The sequence below is a fragment of the Mus caroli genome, chromosome 16 (genome assembly GCF_900094665.2).
Source record: "Mus caroli chromosome 16, CAROLI_EIJ_v1.1, whole genome shotgun sequence".
In the NCBI taxonomy this organism is placed as follows: Eukaryota; Metazoa; Chordata; class Mammalia; order Rodentia; family Muridae; genus Mus; species Mus caroli.
This window is the reverse complement of record NC_034585.1, coordinates 57412510-57434107: the sequence shown is the minus strand read 5'-3', so window position 1 is coordinate 57434107 and position 21598 is coordinate 57412510. Positions and strand designations below refer to the sequence as shown.

The 21598-nt window shown below is 34.0% G+C and overlaps 1 pseudogene; it reads right to left on the bottom strand.

Annotated features, from left to right (window-relative positions):
* LOC110311327 overlaps window positions 1-12584 on the bottom strand; it is a 103817-nt pseudogene extending 91233 nt beyond the window's left edge.
* Between the last annotated feature and the right edge of the window lie 9014 nt (window positions 12585-21598).

The following is a 21598-nucleotide window of genomic DNA, read 5'->3' as shown; positions in this document are numbered from 1 at the left end:
AAGATTTTGCTGAAAGAACCCTGATATAGCTGTCTCTTGCGAGACTATACCAGGGCCTAGCAAACACAGAAGTGGATGCTCACAGTCAGCTATTGGATGGATCTCAGGGCACCCAATGGAGGAGCTAGAGACAGTACCCAAGGAGCTAAAGTGGTCTGTAACCCTATAGGTGGAACAACAATATGAACTTACCAGTACCCCCGGAGCTCGTGTCTCTAGCTGTATATATATATATATCAGAAGATGCCGTAGTCCCGCATTAGTGGAAAGAGTGGCCCACTGGTCATGCAAACTATATATGCCTCAGTACTGGGGAATGAGAGAGCCAAGAAGTGGGAGTGGGTGGGTAGGGAGGTGGGTGGGAGGGTATGGGTGAATTTTGGTATAGCACTGAAAATGTAAATGAAGAAAATACCTAACTTAAAAAATATTTTAAAAAATGGGAAGGATCTTCGTATTAAATGAAATATCTCAATTTCAATTGCTTTGTACGAATGCACAGAAAAGGAAGAGCTAAAAGTGTTAATTTTATATTTCACATTTTAAAGATCATTTATTCTGATTATCACATCAAATAAGTAAATTTGTGCTCTCTTTTGCATTGCTAAATGTAGTATACATACATTTTAACTTGGCAAATCCTGTCCAATATTTGACTATCATTACTGTTTGTGTATTATTGTGTAAAAATAACAGCAATTCTTTTTAACTGATACAAAGTTTTACCTCATTGTAGTCTTAAATATTATCTTCATTTCTCTCTTAATCCCTTCCTCCCTCTTTGCTTTTTTTCACTACTCAGTACTTGTGCATGTGCATGTGTGTGTCCGTGTCCGTGTGTGTGTGTGTGTGTGTGTGTGTATGTGTGTGTATGTGTGTGTGTGTATGTGTGTGTGTGTATGTGTGTGTGTATGTTTGTGTGTGTGTATGTGGTTGTGGTTGTGTGTGCATGTACACATGCACTTTTGTGAATGTCCATGTGTAGGGTAAGTGATGACTTTGTGTATCCTTTGTCATAACTCTCCAGCTTATTTTTTTATGACATAATCTCTTAATAAACCTAGAGCTCAACTGGTAATACCCAGAAACCTCTTGCTTTTTTGTGTGGTTGGTTTTTGTTTTTGCTTTTTTTTTTGAGACAGGGTTTCTCTGAATAGTCCTGGCTCTCTTGGAACTCATTTGTAGACCAGGCTGGCCTCAAACTCAGAAATCATCCTGCCTCTGCCTCCTGAGTGCTGGGATTAAAGGTGTGTACCACCACTGCCCAGCACAATCGCCTGCTTTTAAAAATATTATGTTTAATCTTTTTCTACAGTACAGTCATTATTCCCCTCCCTGTTTTTAAGTTGATTCTAAGATCTAGTTCATGTCCTTAGGCTTTCTAAGCAAGTACATTACTAACTAATCCAACTGTGTAGACACTTGCCTTATAATTTGTTAGGATACAAGTAATAAATTATGCAAAATCAAAATCAAGTAAAACATGTCTATAGCACTTAAGTAGTGGAAACCATTATTGTTCTGTGTTTTCCATTAGAGAAGCCATATTGTTCACGAATTTCTATGCTACTTGGACTGAGAGATACAGTTCAAGGACTTCCAATACATCCCTTGATAAATTGCCCTTCTACTAAGCAAAGGTTTTACTGCACAGGTTAACAAAATAATCTGTTTTTTTAAAATAATAGATGAATTATCAATACATGTTATATTTTCATGGTCAGGGACTATGAAAAATATCTGTGTATGTAAGAAGCTATGTGGTGAGAGACTGTGGGCACAGTGAACACCCAGCATTGACTTATAGTTGTGTCTGGTTGAGTTTTTAACTCATAAGACAATCAGGGTATCATGACATATTTTTATGTTCATTTGACTTTTAAAGTTCTGTGTATTTTTCTGGAGTTGGTATGTAAGACAGAGTGGTCTCTGCTGTTATATCCTGTCATCCCAATGCTCTCTGTGAACAGATGTCATGAATGTTCAACTCTCAATCTATCAATAACAATGGTTTTCTGGTTTAAGTGTCAGGATCTTATACTGGAGATCTGTTGATCCACAAACAATTCTTGAGAATGAAGTCATCCTGCAGATGTTAATATTAGAAAAAAAAATCACATGTGTTTAGATTATTTTGGACAGGAGAGAGAAGGCAATGGAAATGTGAATTTTTAGTGAGCCATCTTTCACTATGAAATACAAAATATTTCAACTGAGTTTATATTGTAACAAGTGTAAAATTCACATAGTCATCAGAATGCTAGAAGCTTTAAGTATTAAATGCTTTTGGACACATAAGGGCTACTCATGGTGGCTAATTTTCCTCACAAACTTCCTGTCCCATAAAAAGTACAGAAGTCTCAAGTTTTGCTTTAAGTGCTTAAAGAGAAAGGCAGATATTAACATTGAAACATGAATTGGCATGCTCAGCAGAGTTGATAAGGGAAAAAAGACAAAGGGAACTCAAACAATACCTAGGTAGGTTTTTGGACAATATTTTCAATTTCAACCAGAGAAGAAATACATGCTCACATAATTCTTCTTCAATAGATCATAAAATGTAAATACATTGGTTAATCCTTTCTCAAATTTATTAGTAAGTGGTGGAAATGAGATTAATATACTAGTAGGTGAAGAACAAATGTGTGCATTTGAGCAAGTGTAATTTCAATTGGTTTTCACAATGCAAAATAAATGTCTCTAGTAATTATGAATTAAAAATTAATAGTGTTGTGTCAGAGGGTAAATGTTAAAGCGCATTGTTATTAATGGTAAGGCCAGCTGAATGATGTATTTCTTGAATACAAAAGACAATGGGAAGAACTGATTAGCTTTTCTGTTACTTGAATATTGTTTAAAACAATATCGTTTCTGAAAAGAAAAAATTTGCATGTGTTCATCAAAGCAGACACTTCTCTTTGCTTTTAGATAAATTGCTAGAGGAATATTAACCCGATTAAAGTATTTCACTGAAATAAAATGCTTTCTCTTCTCAGTTCTCTTTGTGATCTGATACTATTGTTTCAGCTGACAAATTGCATACCTATTTCAATACATCTTAGATAATAAAAATAAGTAATTCATCCTTAAATTGGCGATTTTTATTATATGAGTCAACAATATATTAGTTATAGTTTTAGAATATTCAAAGGCCAAATACATATTTTTATGACACTTGCAATAAAATGTTTTAGGTTGTTTCTTTGTATATTAGCTTTTATTAATGCTTACTAATTTAAAATTCACATATGGTATTTAATGCCCATTTTTAAAAATAAAAAAAATATATGAGTGATTTTAATAATATTTTGGTCATATAAAACTATACTTATTTATGTTATGATTTTTAAAATATATGTCTTAATAGTCTTCTTCATCTCAGCATAACTTTATTAAAAGAAGTATTTTAGCTGTAACCAGTTCTGCCTACATTCACATCATATATCTCTATTCCTGGCATACAAAAATAGTTGTATTTCCTTCCATCTCAGCTCCAAACTTTGTCTCTCTAACTCCCTCCATGGGTATTTTGTTCCCCATTCTAAGTGGGACCGAAGAATCCACACTTTGGTCTTCCTTCTTCTCGAGTTTCATGTGTTTTGCAAATTGTATCTTGGTATTCTAAGTTTCTGAGCTAATATCCACTTATCAGTGAGTGCATAGCATGTGTGTTCTTTTGTGATTGGATTACCTCACTCAGGATGATGCCCTCCAGGTCCATCCATTTGCCTAAGAATTTCATAAATTTATTGTTTTTAATAGCTGAGTTGTACTCCATTGTGTAAATGTACCACATTTTCTGTATCCATTCTTCTGTTGAGGAACATCTGGGTTCTTTCCAGCTTCTGGCTATTATAAATAAGGCTGCTATGAACATAGTGGAGCATGTGTCCTTATTACAAGTTGGAACATGTTCTGGGTATGTGTCCATGAGAGGTATTGCTGGATACTCTGCTAGTACTATGTCCAATTTTCTGAAGAACCAAAAAGACGGAAGAACCATCCAGAGACTGGCCCACCCAGGGATCCATCCAAAAACAGCAACCAAATCCAGACACTATTGTGTATGCCAACAAATTTTGCTGACAGAACCCTGATATCTCTTGTGAGGCTATGCAAGTGCCTGGCAAATACAGAAGTGGATGCCCACAGTCATCTATTGGATGGAACACAGGGCCCCCAATGGAGGAGCTAGAGAAAGTACCCAAGGAGCTGAAGGGCTCCGCAACCCTATAAAGGGAACAATAATATGAACTAATCAGTATCCCCAGAGCTCATGTCTCTAGCTCCATATGTAGCAGAAGATGGCCTAGTCTGCCATCATTGGGAGGAGAGGCTCTTGGTCTTGTGAAGATTATATGCCCCAGTACAGGGGAATACCAGGACCAGGATGCAGAAGACAGTGAGTTGGGTAGCAAAATTGGGGGAGGGTATAGGGGACTTTTGGGATAGCATTTGAAATGTAAATGAAGAAAATATCTAATAAAAATTAAATAAAAATAAAAAATAATAGTTGTATTTATTCTTTCAACCCCTTTACAAATGATCATTTATAAATAGTAAAAAGATTAGTATGAATGGCTTTATGTGAATAAATTTGAAAATCTTAATTTATTGCCTTGAATGGGGTCACCGTGCTCAGTGCGATGTTTGACTGCATACATACGTCATCATAAATTGCAGGAAACTATGAGGTTGGCTTGACCTAGCTGCCATGAAAGACAGACATGTCATAGGTTTTTCAGGGTAGTTTCTATGGCTCCTGGGGCACAATAGGTCTTCTAATTACTGAGAAACATATGCACTCCCTCCTGCAGTGAAAACGTCAGTCTAATCTGTGTTTTTCTCTATGGTTGTCAAGGAAGCATGAGAGCTTAACAGGACAATTGGTCTTAGATATTAATCTTGTGCAATCTGTATAACTCGCAAATGTCATTGTATCCTGATAGCTACAACTGTATTGATTCTGGTCATTGCCATTATATTCTATTTCTGATACAGTTATAAAAAATCTGATTGCTCTCAATAAAATTGTTACAGTCTCAGTCTTGCTGTGGCCTTTCCAACCGAAGCCTGGGTTCATTCTTCAAAGACATATGAGGTGACCTTATCCTGGTAAATAAGCACAGGCCCTTTCAATAAATCAATCATAAGGAAAATTATATCTTCTGTATGGAGTAAATATTGGTATAATTTTAAGCAAATGATGAAAATTATCATGGTAAAAAATAAAAACATTTAAAAATCATTTACTTTATAAAATGGTTATGTATAGGACATCTTTACAATATTGTGTACATTTGCACTATAATATCAATACAGTTAAGCATAGCAAATATGATGTGGGATTTTTGTTGTTTTTTCATTTTCTGTTGTATATTTTTTGTTGGTTTTGAGCTTCTGGTTCTTCTGTTTCATCCTTCTTAATGTCATGATTATACACTTTGGTTGATATATTTAGATATTATAATTTATCTAAGACTATTTTCAATGATACTGAAGGCGTTAAAAAAAAGGAATTTTCTGTTGTTGTAGCTTTACCTCTGATGCTGTAAAAATCTCCTGACAAAAAGCAGCTAGGGTGAAAGGTTTTTATTTTAACTCATAGTTCTGGTTGACAGTTTACAGTTGCAAGAAATACAGGCAAGAAATGTAAGCGGTTAGTCACATAATATGTACAGGGCACAGCAGAAAGATATAAATACACTCGTGTTTTCATGTTTGTTTGTTCAAGTCCTTCGTCTCAAGACAGTTCAGGAACCCCTGCCTAGGGAAAAGAGATGCCTAGAGAAAGCTGGGTCTTCCCAAGGCAACTAAATTAAGACAATCCTCCCCAGACAAGCTGACTGATACTCCCTTTCCAGTTGTTAGTTTGTACTAAGTTGACCATTTAAACTAATCATTGCATATGTATAACATTCAGTTTTAGTAAGTCATAATATATGATATAATATGACATAACATATAATATACAATATCATGTAATATGTAACATGTGCATGTGTTACATCTATATTTGATAAAACTGTGTAGACTCAAAAAAGATTAAACTCAAAGATAACCAAACCAATCAAATATGTAATTTTCTATTGATCTTGATATTCCTGTTATATTAAATCATGCTGCTTCAAAGCACACAATATTTACTCTAAGATCACAATTTATGTATTTGTTCTGAATATAGCTGTTTCAATTTCTCTGTTCATTCTCTTTTTCATAAACATAGATAATACTTAAAATATGTAGCACTGTAGCCTCAGTAATATTGATTTATCCCGATTAAAGGAAAATGGCTGAATGAACATTCAATTTAATAAATGTACCTAACTACTAAGAAAATGTATAGTGTCAGAAAGCCAAGCAACACAACTGATGCATCAATGATGTCTAAACTAATAGGTGTTGAGTACGTCTAATGGAATAACAAACATATTTTCTGAAAATAAGGTTCTTTATGGCACAGTTGGATTGAGGTCAATGAGTGGTAGGTCAGCATTTGAGTTACTTGATAATGTTCAATTCTGTCACTCAGCTACACCATTAAAATTAATTAGTATTCAGGAGCTTTATCTCTTAGTCTAGTCTTCTGGACATTATTCATCCATATTTCTGCTCACTGGTGTTACATTTGAGCCATTCATTTCAATTCCCAAATGCCAACACAAACTTTGATCTAGAAATCTAACTTACAACTGAAATTAGAAGGCTTCATTAGTCTTCCATGAGATTAAATTCCTCTTATGATTGTTTTCATGGTAGTAACTTACAATTTATAATGGATTTTAATGTTTAACACTCATTTTTCTACATCTGGGAAATTTTATCTTTTAAGATTCATTTAATAACCCTATTATGACAAATTGTCACTTTTTGGACCAAAATAACATATCCCACTGTAGCCTAACAAATAATTTTAAAATATTGCACTGAAATTAAAGAACACTCTTGTTGTGCAGAACTATTCTTGAGCAGATTTGAGGAAATATCTTCTCATGCCAAATAGGTAACTGATTACCAGTCAAAGTAAGGATATCACTAAAATTCAACATGGTGACACAATTAACTGTTTTTATGATTTCTTCAAACTCAATTTTCTTTTTAAAATCCCATGATACTACTACATGGTTTGATGCTCAAAGAAAATTTTGTATCAAATATTTCCAGGCGATTCATTACTTCCAGTAATTAAAAAAACAAAAAAAACAAAAAACAAAAAAAACAAAAAAAACTCATCAAGAGGCATTTATACAATGCCAGGACCAAGTTCCTCTAGAGTAGAGATTCACAGTTCTTTTTAAGTTGGCTTATTTTTCTGGATGGTATAATAGTAGATTTACTTATGAGACCCAGCTTTGTTCTTTATACCTGCCAGGATATGAATGGCACTAGAAAAACCATTTAATCTGCTGCATGATTACAAAGTAACATCAATGTTTTGGGGCTCAGAACCAAATCATACCCTCAAAGTGTGTAATTCAACCTTAAGTAAAAAATATATATATTAAAAAAATGTCTATACTATCCAAGTAAGTAACTGAGGAACATGAGATTCCTCACTTGCCTCATGTAACTGATGTGAATATCGGTGAGTGTACTGGAAATCACAGGTAGACCTAGGGTTTGAGGTTAGGTGTAGGAAAATTCTACAAGGCTAGGCTTAAGTGCAGCTACAGCAAAGGTCATTGAGCATCCTGATGGCTGAGGTTGAAGTGACCAATGGGTTTTATTGATGTAATTTAAAGACATATGAATGAGATACTTTTTATACGGCAGAAACTATTCAAAAAAAGTTTTCTCATCACACACCCCAGAATGGGTGATGGTTCACTAAATCGTTTAACGTGTAGTGCACCACACAAATTTAAGGTAACTGAACAGTGTTTTTTTGTTTCTTGCTTTGTTTTTTTTTTTTGTTGTTTTTTTTTTTGTTTGTTTTGTTTTGTGTTTTTATGTTGTTGTTGTTTTTTGTTTTTTTGTTTTTTGTTTTTTTGTTTTGGGCAGAAAATTTTGCTTCTGTATTTTCCAGGCAGCTCCACTGGTCTGATATTCTTCCAGGCTCTCTGAGTGATTCTCAGCAGTCCTTACTGACTACATATGCTAGAATTGCTTAACATCTCTCAAGAGCATCTTATTGCTTCAAAATTCCCTTTAGACACTCTGTGCACTAGAGAACTTCTCTTTAAGATGGAAGATTTTAATCTGGGAGGAAATTTATACAAGAAGATATAAGTAGTCCTCTGTCTATTGTATTCCTGATTGAGAAAATTTTCACTTCAGTATGTAATAAACATTCTTACTGACTGATAATGTATCATCAACCAATAAAATACCAGAAGAATATCAAACTGCAACAGAAGTGCTGTAGTTAAAAAAATACCGTTGCAGCCCTAAAGTATCTTAAAAGTTATTGAAAAACTGTCTATAGCTTTGGTACGAAGTATCCACTCAGATGTGCTCAGAGGGTATAAAAAAACTAATAGTAGCAAGCATGCATATTTATTAACATTCAATAACACTAATTGATAGTTTGATTTGAAAGTTTTTTCTTATTATAAATGATGCCTAACATCTGAAATATGTGCATTAAATGTATCACTATCAGTACTTGTCACAATATTAAGCAAAAGAGAAAAAATGCTTTCAGAGATCTTAATATTAACATTTTCAAGTTGAAAACACCAAAGTTCAAGACAAAGAAATAGCTGTCATTGCTTAACACATTTAAGAATATATGACAAGAGATGTACAAAGATGTACAAGAGACGTTCTGAGTGATTCAGAGAAAATAAATGCCAATAAAGTATTTTAATAGGTTTGACTCAAAGTTCTTTATTTTAGTGCATATGTCTGAGGAATGTGGAGATATGGTGGCAGATTTCATAAAATGTATCCAATATGCCTGTCAGATTCTTTAACTAATTCTGGCTGATGTTTCAAATAATTTAGTTACACATAAATACCTTGTTCTAAAATTTAATATACTTATTTCATATAATTAAGATGGTCACAATTACAGGATTCATTTATTATCATGCAAGCATTTCCCAAGATACTGATTCAGACATGTTTTTGTTCAGCTACCTCTCTTTATCTCAAATGTTAATTATCTTTGTTGGAGGACAAGTAAATTAGTCAATGCAACTTGAAATTTCACTAGAGAGTGCTTTGTCCTTTTGACCTTCAGTTACTAAGGCTTATGTGATCAGTGATTGCAAATCACCAGTGATCCATAGTACTTTTTATTCTACAGACAAATAGGTCTTTCTTCTCTCTAATCCCATGGAACTTGCTCATGCTAACAAAACCTTGGGCTGTCAAAATAAAAGTCATTCTAGTGCTTATAGTTAAAAATTGAGATGCTTTAATATCTTCCTTGTTGGAATACAAGGTTCCTCTTTGACTTTTTTGCATTTTGTAGCTGCCTGACTCTTTTCTTTAAATTGTCCATCACATAACTTGTGTTTAATGAATCATGAAAACATATGAATATACATCTCAGTGCATTCTGAAAATATATTGCAGTTTGTGACACATCAAATGGAAGTTAGTTCTTTATATATCTTTTTTATATTTATATTTCATATTTCTGTTTATGTGTTTCATGAAATATGAAGTAAAAGCTAGGTAAAAATTTGGATAATTTCCCCTGAAGTTCTCATCATTCTACTAAGAATAATGTTTTTCTTTTTACAAGTGTGCAGATGTCTTTACACTGAAGACATTTAGCATATTCTTTGTATTGATGGTACATTAATATTTTACTATTACTGATTATTATTATCAATTTATTACTTGAATATAAGGAAACCTTGTAAGTAAATATAAATAAGAATAAATAAGTATTTATAAATGGTGATATCTACATGGAATAATGGAACCTAAATGAAATTATCATTCATATTCTCTTGCAGATAAAAACAATATCATATTTCTACTTGAATCAAATTTCTAAGAAATATTTACTTGTCTACACCTCTTATAAATGTAACTTTTATTTGACAGACATCGTTGTTGTCTTCTTGGCTTACTGATGAATAAGCTCACACTTCCTAGGTCTTTCTGAACTCTGGCTGGCTGGTTCAATTCCTCTGTTCTCCTTGAATATTTCTAGAAGATGACTGATTCAAACAGGCTTCTTTCTGATTCTTACTAATTGTTCTGCTTGGAAAAACTGCCCCTGAATTTCACAAACTGAACTATACTAACTCATGAACAAACTCAATTCCACTGCACTGCGTTCATTGCACTGACCCACAACTGACAGAACTAAACTCCTCTCAACTGAACTGAACCCTGAACAGAACTGACTCTCTATCTCTTTATACTGCTCTTAAATAGCTTCCCTGTGCTGTACTATTGAGAGTTAGGCAGATCTTATCTCTGACTCATTCTGTCAAATTTTTCTCTGATTCATCACTTTGTCTGCCCCTCAATTAGATGCCACTACTTGAGATTAAAGGTGTGTCAGGTGCCAGATTACACAGACCTAGAAGGCCTTTGTATATGATCCCTTGACATAGCAGCCATGTTGATATATTAAAATTCCATTACATCTTTTCCCTTTCTGTTTAAGCTAAAAATTTTACAGTTTAAATTGAACAAAATGGTTTGTTGAGCTGTCCCCATGCATGGGGGAATCACTTTCTGCATCCTCTGAGTTGTCTTCTTCCTGTGTGGCTTTCTTTCTTGAGTCGTATCTTTTATATGGAAACGTCTTTTACATAGATATTTATATATTTTGATGAAATCCATAGTTTTTCATCATCTGTGAAATTTTAGAAAAAAATAAACAAAATTCCTCAATTCCTTTCTGAAGCATCCTTAAAGTATAAAGGTTGATCTAATTCAGCAGTTTTTCAGTATTTATCAGCTAATCTTATTCCTCCTTTCTGTTTATCAGGTACAATTAAATCTTTATGAATGCAGACAAATACTGGACACTGACGCACTCATATTACATGCCTGACTCTATGCTATCAAGCTGGGCTACTCACCCCTTTAAACATAGAAAAAATAAAGCCATATTATATAAGATGTCAATATACAAAGTCAAATATGTATCTATTGTCTGGTTCTTGTAGAATGTCACTGCCGCATAGATTCATAGCTATGTCTGCAACATTAGACTTTAACCCTCCAATTTGACCTTCTGGTTGCACACATTTAATTTGTCTTATACTTTGCCATGCTTAGGATAATGTTCTAATTCCTATAAACTGTTTAGATACCTTATGAAGAGGCCAATGTCTATTTCATGATTCTGGTGAGATTATACATGCATCAGCTCTTTCCATTTTACTTTCCATCAAACTTTCCATTTTAATTTCATTCTATTTTAATTTTGGACTTTAGTCATTGATAACAGTATACCAAAAACAAAATAAACAAAAATCAACCAAACAACAAGGATACCCAAAACAAACAAACCAATAAAACCTCTATCTTACAGTACTCCTGTTCTTTCAATTGAGACTGCTTTGCCTTTCACATATAAATGCAGTAGAAGTTCAGTAATCATGTCTCCCCACATTAAATTGTGTATTTTTCTTTATATAAATCATAATTTCAATCTCTCTAAGTTTTCATCCATAATTCCTGGATGCACAATGAGGCCTTGAAATGTTCAGCTACTGCTTCCTAAAACCATTCTACTGTCTTTGGGAGTAAAGGTCCATTAACTCCAATGGGTATTTTATAACACTGGATTTTTAGCAATAGTGTGATATAAGTCTGGGGCAGTGTTCTCTTTTGTAGTATGCACTGTGTCTTCTATTAATTTTCTCTATTTGCACTGTGGATCTTTGACAGAAAATACTTGGCTACTCAGTGCCTGGCAAATATAGAAGTGGATGCTTACAGTCATCTATTGGATGAAACACAGGTTCCCTAATAAAGGAACTAGAGAAAGTACCAAAGGAGCTGAAGGGGTCTACAGTTCTATAGGAGGAACAACAATATGAACTAACCAGTACCCCCATAGCTCGTATTTCTAACTGCATATGTAGCAGAGGATGACCTAGTCCACCAATAATGGGAGGAGAGGCCCTTGGTCTTGTGAAGATTCTATGCCTCAGTATAGGGGAATGCCAGGGCCAAGAAGTGGGAGTAGGTGGGTTGAGGAGCAGGGGGAAGGGGAAGATTATAGGAGATTTTTAGAGAGGAAACAAGGAAAGGGGATAGCATTTGAAATGTAAATGAAGAAAACAAGATAATATGCCCCAGTATAGGGGAATGCCAGGGCCAGGAAGCAGGAGTGGGTTGGTTGGGGAACAGGGCAGGGGAGGGTATGGGGGCGGGGGCTTTGTGGATAACATTTGAAATGTAAATGAGGAAAATATCTAATAAAATAATGCCTTAAAAAAAGCTATTTCACCTATAACTGCTTTTTTTTCTTTTTGTCTTTATTACATTCTGAAATATTGTTTGTTTGTTTTTTAATAAAATCATAAGCTGTTTTAAAAAAAATACTTGGCTACTGTTGTTTGTTGCTACAGTACAAGTGAACCAACCCCTTTTGAGAGTTTCCTGAATTTACAGAATTATTTTGTATGGAGTTTCACATCAGTAAAGTATTACCTCGACATCTCTTCATGATCTTCATTCATTAGTTCAATAACTACCCTTACCACACTTTCTAAAAATACTGGAATGCTGAGTTTTTCTAGAGAAGTCTTGAAGAATACTTTGCCTTCAATCACTTCTCAGATAACCTTGTCTCCTACAACCAAAACAAAGGACATTTTGATATCTAGGATTATTGGATATTGCTTGCCCAATTATATAGTCATTAGGATCAGTACCAGCAGTAGTTCTAATCCATTGATCTGTGGGGGCTAGTTGCACTTTTAAAGGTCTAAGAACTTTTTTGCACTATGCATTTGCATTTACAAAGCTAAAGTTTCAAATAATATTTGTTTCACATGTGGATCTAATATTGCCCTGTTTATACCAGATGTTCTATGTAAGAAATCAATAAAAGTCAGGGTAGGGCTTTGAATAATGTTTATGAATGACATAGACCTTTGTCCTTGTTCCTCCACCTTATGCCAAGCTGTTAAAGTTACTAAAGTACACTTTATAATTATAGTTGTCAAATTGTGTCTACTGTCTTAAATCAGCAAACTGACCTTCACCTAAGACCTGACAATTTAAAACTGAAGAAATGAAAAGAACATTTTTTTTCATTTTCCTTTAGTAAAAGTCATAGCATCCACAGCAGAAAAGCCAACTTTCTTGACTTCCAATAACAACAAAGAATGGTTGTCATAACTATGAGGATTAATAGAGATTAACAAATATTTAAATGTATAGAATTTCAATCTGTCCTTATTCCATATACAATTATATTCTAGGACAACTGCTAATTGACTACAATTAAGTTTATGTTAAATATTAATATTAATTTAATGCTAATGTTTAAATTAAAATTAATTGATTTATTTCTGAAGCCTACTCTTGATTATGGATTGAAAAAATTAATGAAGCTAACTACCTCTTTTAATTATACTAATTTTATTTTTAAAAGTACTATTTTACATAAAACATCAAATAAGCTGGATATTTAAACATCACCTAATTTCCAAGTTAGTTTCTTTTATACATAACAGGGAAGCTACATCTACAAAGATCTCAAAAATATAGATTTCTAAACAATTCCTGCATAAGGATAACAACAGTTGACATGACAATGTGAACAGTGAAACTATCACAAAACCCTACATCTATATAAAGAGCAACAGAGATATTACAAAATACTGAGAAATGGAAAATTAGTCTTTCCCAGAGAAAGTCACCTAATAGATTATCCAATCAAAGTGGTTATCAAATAAAAATAATTATCAAAATTAAAATTACATATACTGAAAATACAATTGAAATGCAGAAAACATTTGTGAGGTTCAGTCATCTAAAATGAGTCTGCAAAACTTCCATATAATTAATATTCCTTAGACAATGTTTTGCAATATTAATTTTTCACTTATGATTTCTGATATCATTATGTCTTGTACTTGTTAGAAAAGAATGGCGATGCAGTGATTAAACTCTGAGAGGTGATCATTACTATCATCACATAGGTAGACACCAAGAATACCTCTAAATAATCCAACATATTTAGGAAAGAATTTGGTGAATGCCAACAGCTGTGAGGTGGAGAATAACTACAAGGAAACATTTTAATGTACTAGTTACACTAATAGCTGTCTCTGATCTCCTATGTAGACTTGTGTGTGACAAAAGAAATAGAAAATTGTCAATAATGATCACCTACTCAAAAACAATAAGTTGATGGACATAAAATATTAAGAATAGGATTACTTGTAAAACAAATTATTGTATTAATTCAATAACACAGAAGTAGTTTTCAGGAATAGGAAGATCATATGAAAAATATTAATACTTGAATATAAGTTCTCCATTGAAAGAATTTCAGAAGTAATCAGCTCTGAGGTTACTGTCATGGCTCAACAGCATTAGCATGACTGTAGAACCCTTTTGTTTCATATGTGGGAGATTTTTACTACCCATAGAAAAATATTCAGGAAAGAATGAATGCAATAATATATAATATCAATACATGCCTAGAGAAGGTCCTGTACTTGTAACCACCATTTTCTTGTTTGGAACAAAGTATTGGTCAGGAAAATGTCTCTAATTCTTCTAATATGCTAATGGCCGTCAGTTTTAAGCAAAAGTGGGCTGATGAGCTGAGGTCCAATTACTCATCTGTGAGTTACCACGATGGCATTTATGTCACTAATGCATACAACTGAAACACAGCTTACAAGTAACCAAGTATGTTGGATAAAACTAAAGTAAAAGCTACATTTTGATTATATTCAAATTATCTTCCAAAGTAGATAAAGTAATTGGTTAAATTATTGCAGACTTGAAGCCTGGCATATTTATAATCCAAAGCAAGTAGATATGTGAGAAATTAAATATACATTAAATTTCCATATACATGCTTTAAAATTAATCTTTTTAGTGTTCTTAAAGCAATGTTTTTATTTTTCCATTATAAGATATACAAACCAAACATTACCTAAAATATATTTGAATATATGATCAGGCTAATTATCTCGATTTAAATCTAATAAGACCACGAACGACAATAAGACTTTTTTTGAGAGTAGTGAGCATGTAGAGTGTACTAGCATTTCTCTTGAATTTTGTTCTGATTATTTTTAGCTCAGTGAAAAATATCATCTCAGCATCTCCTGGCTTAGGTGACTACTCAGTATAAAAGTAGTTGTGATGACTGCAAAGAAACAGCAAAAGATGAAAATAAGGTCACAGGCATTGTTGCAAGTGTTACTCTCACAGGCAGTTCAGGGGCTGTAATATCAGAGTTTCCTGAGGCACATCCCTGATGCCTCCTTTGGAGCGATCATGACCTTTGTTGCTAGGGAACTGCCTAGTCAAAACCATTTCCTGGAGGAATGGCCTGGAACCAGTACTGAATCATGACCTCAGACAAGGAAAAATATTATTTAATACTTCCCACAGTCCTGTGTTTTTTTTACAGTGAAAATAAAGACAGACATAGGGAGAGTGATAGAGAATGAAAGCTTTACAAGAATAGAAGTTTATTTGTAATGGCTGTAATTAGGGATTTTATAAGCCATTTTCATCTTCAGTGCTGTAAATCTGTAAATCATGTAAAAACACAAAGTTACTTCTTGACATAATACTTACATCAAAAATGTAAAAGAAATATCTATTCAGAATTAGTTATTATATGTAATATTTTATTGAAAAAACTATAACATATCATAGAGAAATGTGCTGACCTTTAATATATCATGTGAACATTTGAAAATATTTACATTTCAATTTTAAAATCTATTCCTTTAAGCACAGCAATGAGGAGGAAGAGATACAATGATCAATAATGGCCAACTTTGACTACAGGAGCCTTTGTTTAGAAAAACAGGACAGCAAGTACAAAATTAAAATTACACTGAGCTTTAAGATTTCAACAAATATTTATATCTGTATATTCCAATAGAGAATTTCTAAAGATATTACTTTTTTCCATAAAAAATATATGGGAACTCAAAGAAATAGTATAACTTATGTTAAAGTAGTTCTGCGAATAAAATACAACATATTATGACAGCATAATATATATAAACTAGTATGCATGTTCTAAATTGTGAATAATAATTTTTTCAGATATTTAATGGAAATTTCAATGTCAATTATATACTGGTCACCAAGTAGTTTTAAATTCTCAAACACTCTAATATAACATGATATTTCTAAAGAGTCTCTATTTACTTATTTACACAACTCAGATTTACATCATAATTCTGTGATATCACAACAAGTGATATCTAGCTAGAGATATAGGCTAGGAGTTAAAGTGATTGTCACACAAACAACAAAATTAAAGACCAGAATTCAGATTCCGCCCATACTCTATGTATGTGATAAATAGGTGTGGAACCCAGTTTGTAAATACAGCTCTGGAAAGTAGTGTTAGGGAATCTTTTGGGGAAGGTAACTACCTAGGGAGTAATGTCAAGAACTTTGTGTTCATCTGAGAAATATTCCTTCATGATACAGTAATGAACAATCAAAGATGCTGCTGATGTTGTTTAAGTCTCCACATGTACAAAAATGCACAGTGGACCCTTAGACATGAGAACATGCACATGTATGCATTCACAACACATATACGTAATTATGAAAAAGGAAAAAGTTTGCTTTCCATAAGTATTTAATATTACCAATATCAAATTATACATGGCTATGCAATATTTTATAATAATATATTATTAATTGGAAAAATAAGCAATAAACAGATAAATTACTTCAAACTAAGCATTAAAATTGCCAAAATTTTAGCATATGGTTGTAGTTTAAAGTGATAAATAAGATAATAATTGTGAAATATTGCAGTTCTAGATTATATCAGATTGAAATTCTCTTGGGACAAGTTTGTTTATATTCTTAACATATTTTTGTTGTTTTCATTTTTAAGCTTCTGTTTTCAAATTTGTGAAATGTCCAATAAAAGTAAAGATTTAATTTTAACTATTTAAAGGGAAGCTGAATTTGCATAGTATGATTTTCTCAAACACTAAATAGAAATTCAGTTGACAAAACATAAGCATAGGGCTGGTGAGATGGCTCAGTGGGTAAGAGCACCCGACTGCTCTTCCGAAGGTCCAGAGTTCAAATCCCAGCAACCACATGGTGGCTCACAACCATCCGTAACGAGATCTGGCACCTTCTTCTGGAGTGTCTGAAGACAGCTACAGTGTACTTACATATAATAAATAAATAAATCTTAAAAAAAAAAATAAGCATAGGTAAATTTCTGCCATTAATTTTACTATTTATCCTTTTAAGTGTATTTATTTGTGTTTTTATTGTCAAAGTTCATTCTTAGGTTTCATGAATAATAAATAATACTAATGAGCCATAATCTCATTACTTATAGCTCTTTAATATTTACCAATAATGTATACTGAAACACGATAATGGAAACTCTAAAAAAATCATAAATAGCAAGTATCAAAGTTTAAAATAATTGTAAATTTATTTAAGAAATTCAAGAGAAGTCAGAAAAACTAGTAATACATATGTTACATGAAAGAAAAGAAATTTTAAAAATAAAAATAAAAAAAAGCTAATACTAGGGCTGAGAGGCTATCGGGGTAATAAAAAACACTATCAAGGAAAAGTTTTAAAAGTATATTATCTTATAAGCTGACTAATACATAAAGTTCTATCAAAATAAGGGGTTCTTGAATTGAGGCTTTTGAACATGTAGTCTGTACTCCTTCTAGAAGGAATAGCCTTTCTAATCAAATTGCAATACCGAGGAAATGATACCTCCCCATATACTAGACAGTGAGACTGCAGAGGTTTTCCCACCAGATTATATGTTATTGCCATTGCTAGTGAATATTCAACATCAAAATACTCTCATTGTGAAGATTTCACACACTCTGGATGCAGAACACAGGAAAACAAGCTGAAACTGAAGTGTCAGATTTCTTTGTGTGGTGGCTAGAGTTCATAATGCCAGAGGGGCTATGAAGGCTGTCAATAGGGAAATACAGATCACCCTCAACAGCATATACTTGAAGATATAATACTGAGCATACAAGAGAGACATCCCTACTATTTTGTATAAATGTTTTCAGAGCAACCAACCACTTCAAAGTTAGATTTAATTTCCTTATGAAGGAGATCATACATGCCTGTTTCTGTAGACTTGGTTAAATGGTTATGGCTAGTAAGGTCATAGGCCCCATGGAGTCTATACTACTGATTGTGTGTGAAACAAACATATAGTTAAACTGCTTACTAAACATTTTTGTTTATATCTATAGATAGTATAGATCCTAGACTTAGAGATTCTTCTTGGAAGTGAGTATGCTTAAATGTCAGACATACAACTGGCCAAATAATCAGAATAAATAACTATTACATGCTCACCCCCAAATGAGACCTCTGCTACCTCCCTACAAGGCCTTGGGAATGCAGAAGCCAATTTGCAATTTATATTGCAAATTGTAGTCCAGAAGAGGAAGAGTCAGGTTCCTTTAAGAATTGTTATCAGTACATTTACTAAGTTCCAGTAGAAGGACACATATCCATGAAATTATAGGCAGCACAAATTAGGATAGATTGGTGAAAGAAAAAAAAAAGGACACAAATTTGGATTGGTGGGAAAGGGGGGTAGATCTTTGTGGATATAACAAAAACACCACAATTCAGACCCAGAAATCAGAGGGATGGAGCTAGGATTTATCTTAAAATCCTTTCTTCTTAAGAACTAGATTGTACAGGAATTTTAATCCAGCAATATGACTACTCTGGAAAAAATTCAAAGATATAAAGACAAGCCCTGTATTACAGTATGATCTGGCTGGAATACTGGCAAGCCATAAGATACTTCTAGAATCCATAACAGTAAAGATAGGGTTAGTTTGTAGAACTAAGCATCTATGTTTGAATGTGACAACTAACTGAGGGGTAGACAAAGAATCAGAAAGACTTGGCATATGAGTCAGAAATCAGATAAATCCAACTCTCATGAGAATAGCACAGGAAGAAGAGACTACTTAAGGGCAGTAAAGGGGGAGAGGATATGTGCGAGTGTATGGAAGTTTGGCTGGGACAGTTTTACAGAGATATGTTGTGGAAAGAACAATCTAGACACACATGAAGACTGTAAAAGACAGAAAATGGGAAGAAGCCAGAAGATTAGAACATATTGCCAAAATCAGTACGAGGTTAAGCAGAGCAATTCAGTGAGAAGCTCAGAGAACCCAGATTGAAGCAGTCAGCTTATAGATGAGATATAGCCAGAACTTCTAATTGTTCTGAATAATTTAGTCATTTGGTGATATGTGAAGCTCATCTGTCCATTTCTTGGCTCCTTTATTTTTCTTCCTATTCATTTACCCTTCTTATCTTCATCTTGTTAAGTAAAATATTTCATTCTCTTCTTTATATTTTGCATCTTTTGTGATGGGTAAGAATAGACAGCTCAGTCTATATACTGAGTTACATACATATATAATATATATTCAATAATTGTTCAGTGAAAATACTCTATGTTGGAATTGCTTAGAGTTGCCATAAAATGATCTTAATAGTATGCAAAAGTGAATGTTTTATTTTGCAGAAATCTACCATTTACCAAGATGAAACTACCCAGGTGAGCTTTCAGGACCAATTTAAAGCAGACCAGGGAAATACCTGGGATGGCTAGGTGCCTTTATCTTGATGGGTTGGCCCAATCCCTAGGGGTATGAGGGTCTCTGCAATTGGCTTAGGGCTCTGGGGAAATTCCAGAATCCTTACTGTGGATGCGGGGGGGGGGGGGAATGGAGGCTGGAAACTATTGCTAAGGAAGCCTGGAAACTGTTATGGACTCACTGTTCTTGCCTCAGGCCAGGTGGCAGGGCAGCTTCTGATGATGGGGCTGCTTTTGATTGGCTGCTTGCAGCAAGTCTGTCCAATAACTGACTTGCTTGTACTTGCCCAGTTCTAGGAAACAGAAATTTAGTCCTAGTTTCCTGAACAGTCAGTTTGAGCCTGTCATGGAGTCAGCCTCTCTGCCCTCTCAGACAGAGTTTGTGGAATCCTGTTAAAGGGAAGAGAAAGAATTGTAGGAGCCAAAGCTGTCAAGAACACCTTAAGAAAACACACAGAGCCAACAAACCTGGGCCCATAGGGGATCACAGAAACTGAACCAGTAGCTAATCTAGCCTACATGGGACAGACCTAGGCACTCTGGTTATATGTTACAGTTGTGTAGCTTGGTCTTCTTGTGTGACTTCTAACAGTGAAGGCATGATCTCTCTCTCTTACTCTTTTCTCTGCTTTGGGGACACATTTCTTTTACTGGGTTACTATGGAGATAAGGTGCCTAGTCTCACTGTGACTTTATATGCTATGACTGCAACTTTATGTTCACGAATCTCCTGCCCTTTCCTAAAGAAAAATGGGAGACGTGAATTGAGGAAAATAGGAGTGAAGGAGGTTAGAGAAACTGGGGTCTGGAGATAGAGATCGATTGATCGATCAAGAGAGAAAGAGAGAGAGAGAGAGAGAGAGAGAGAGAGAGAGAGAGAGAGAGAGAGAGAGAGAGAGAGAGAGAGAGAGAGAGAGAGAATGAAAATGTGTCACATTTGTGAAAAGAAATAAAATTCATGGGTAAATGAATGGATGGACCTAGAAAATTATTATCCTGAGTGAAGTAATGTAGATGCAGAAAGACTATAGTTTGTATTATTTACATAGGTATGATTTTGAATTACATAGGTATTATTTTTAGAGGAAAAATTGGCTGTGTTAGACTTGTAAGAAAGTTCATTTTAACTTTTATAAGCCCCAAGGACCCTGTTCTTACCATGAATGTGCCTTGCCATCTTACCTGAGATGGACCAATTACTGATGAAGTCGGGATATGCTTAAAATATTACTGATTTTTGCAAAATATTTCAGTGCTACAGCTATTCTTAAGTTTGTTTGAATGGAAAAGACACATGCTGGGTGTCTGTTGTGAAAGCAAGCCTTGCTGGTACTCAGAGAGGAAGAGTTCTTGCCTTCCCTAAATTCTGTCTTTGCAGCTTTGCATTTATAATCCTTTGGCTAACAATAGCCAGGTCCTTAATTACTAAACTCTCTCTGGTTTCATCCTGGCTCATTTCTCTTTAAAGGAAAGCCTCTAATTTCCTAAAGCCAAAATTTGAGTAAGATAGGTGGTGAGTCTCTGAAATGACACCAGTCTCACAACATGGTGACATTAGTTATTTTTCTGTTAAGCTATTATCCACTGAACCATAGAGTGTAGGTATAGAGTAAGAGACTAGAGGAGCCTGATAGATCTACATAGGAAGTGGAAATAGAATAGATAGGAAATAGAATAGAATAGCTATGTGGTTCTCAAGCTGTGAGTCATGACCGCTTTGTAGGATGAACAAATCACAAAGCATTCCAGCCTACTTCTCCCACGTTTCTCTTTAGGAAAGGGCAGGAGGTTCATGAATATAAAGTCGCTGCTATAACATATAAAGTCACAGTGAGACTAGGCACCTCCTCTCCTATTAAAGCTAGACATGGTAACCCA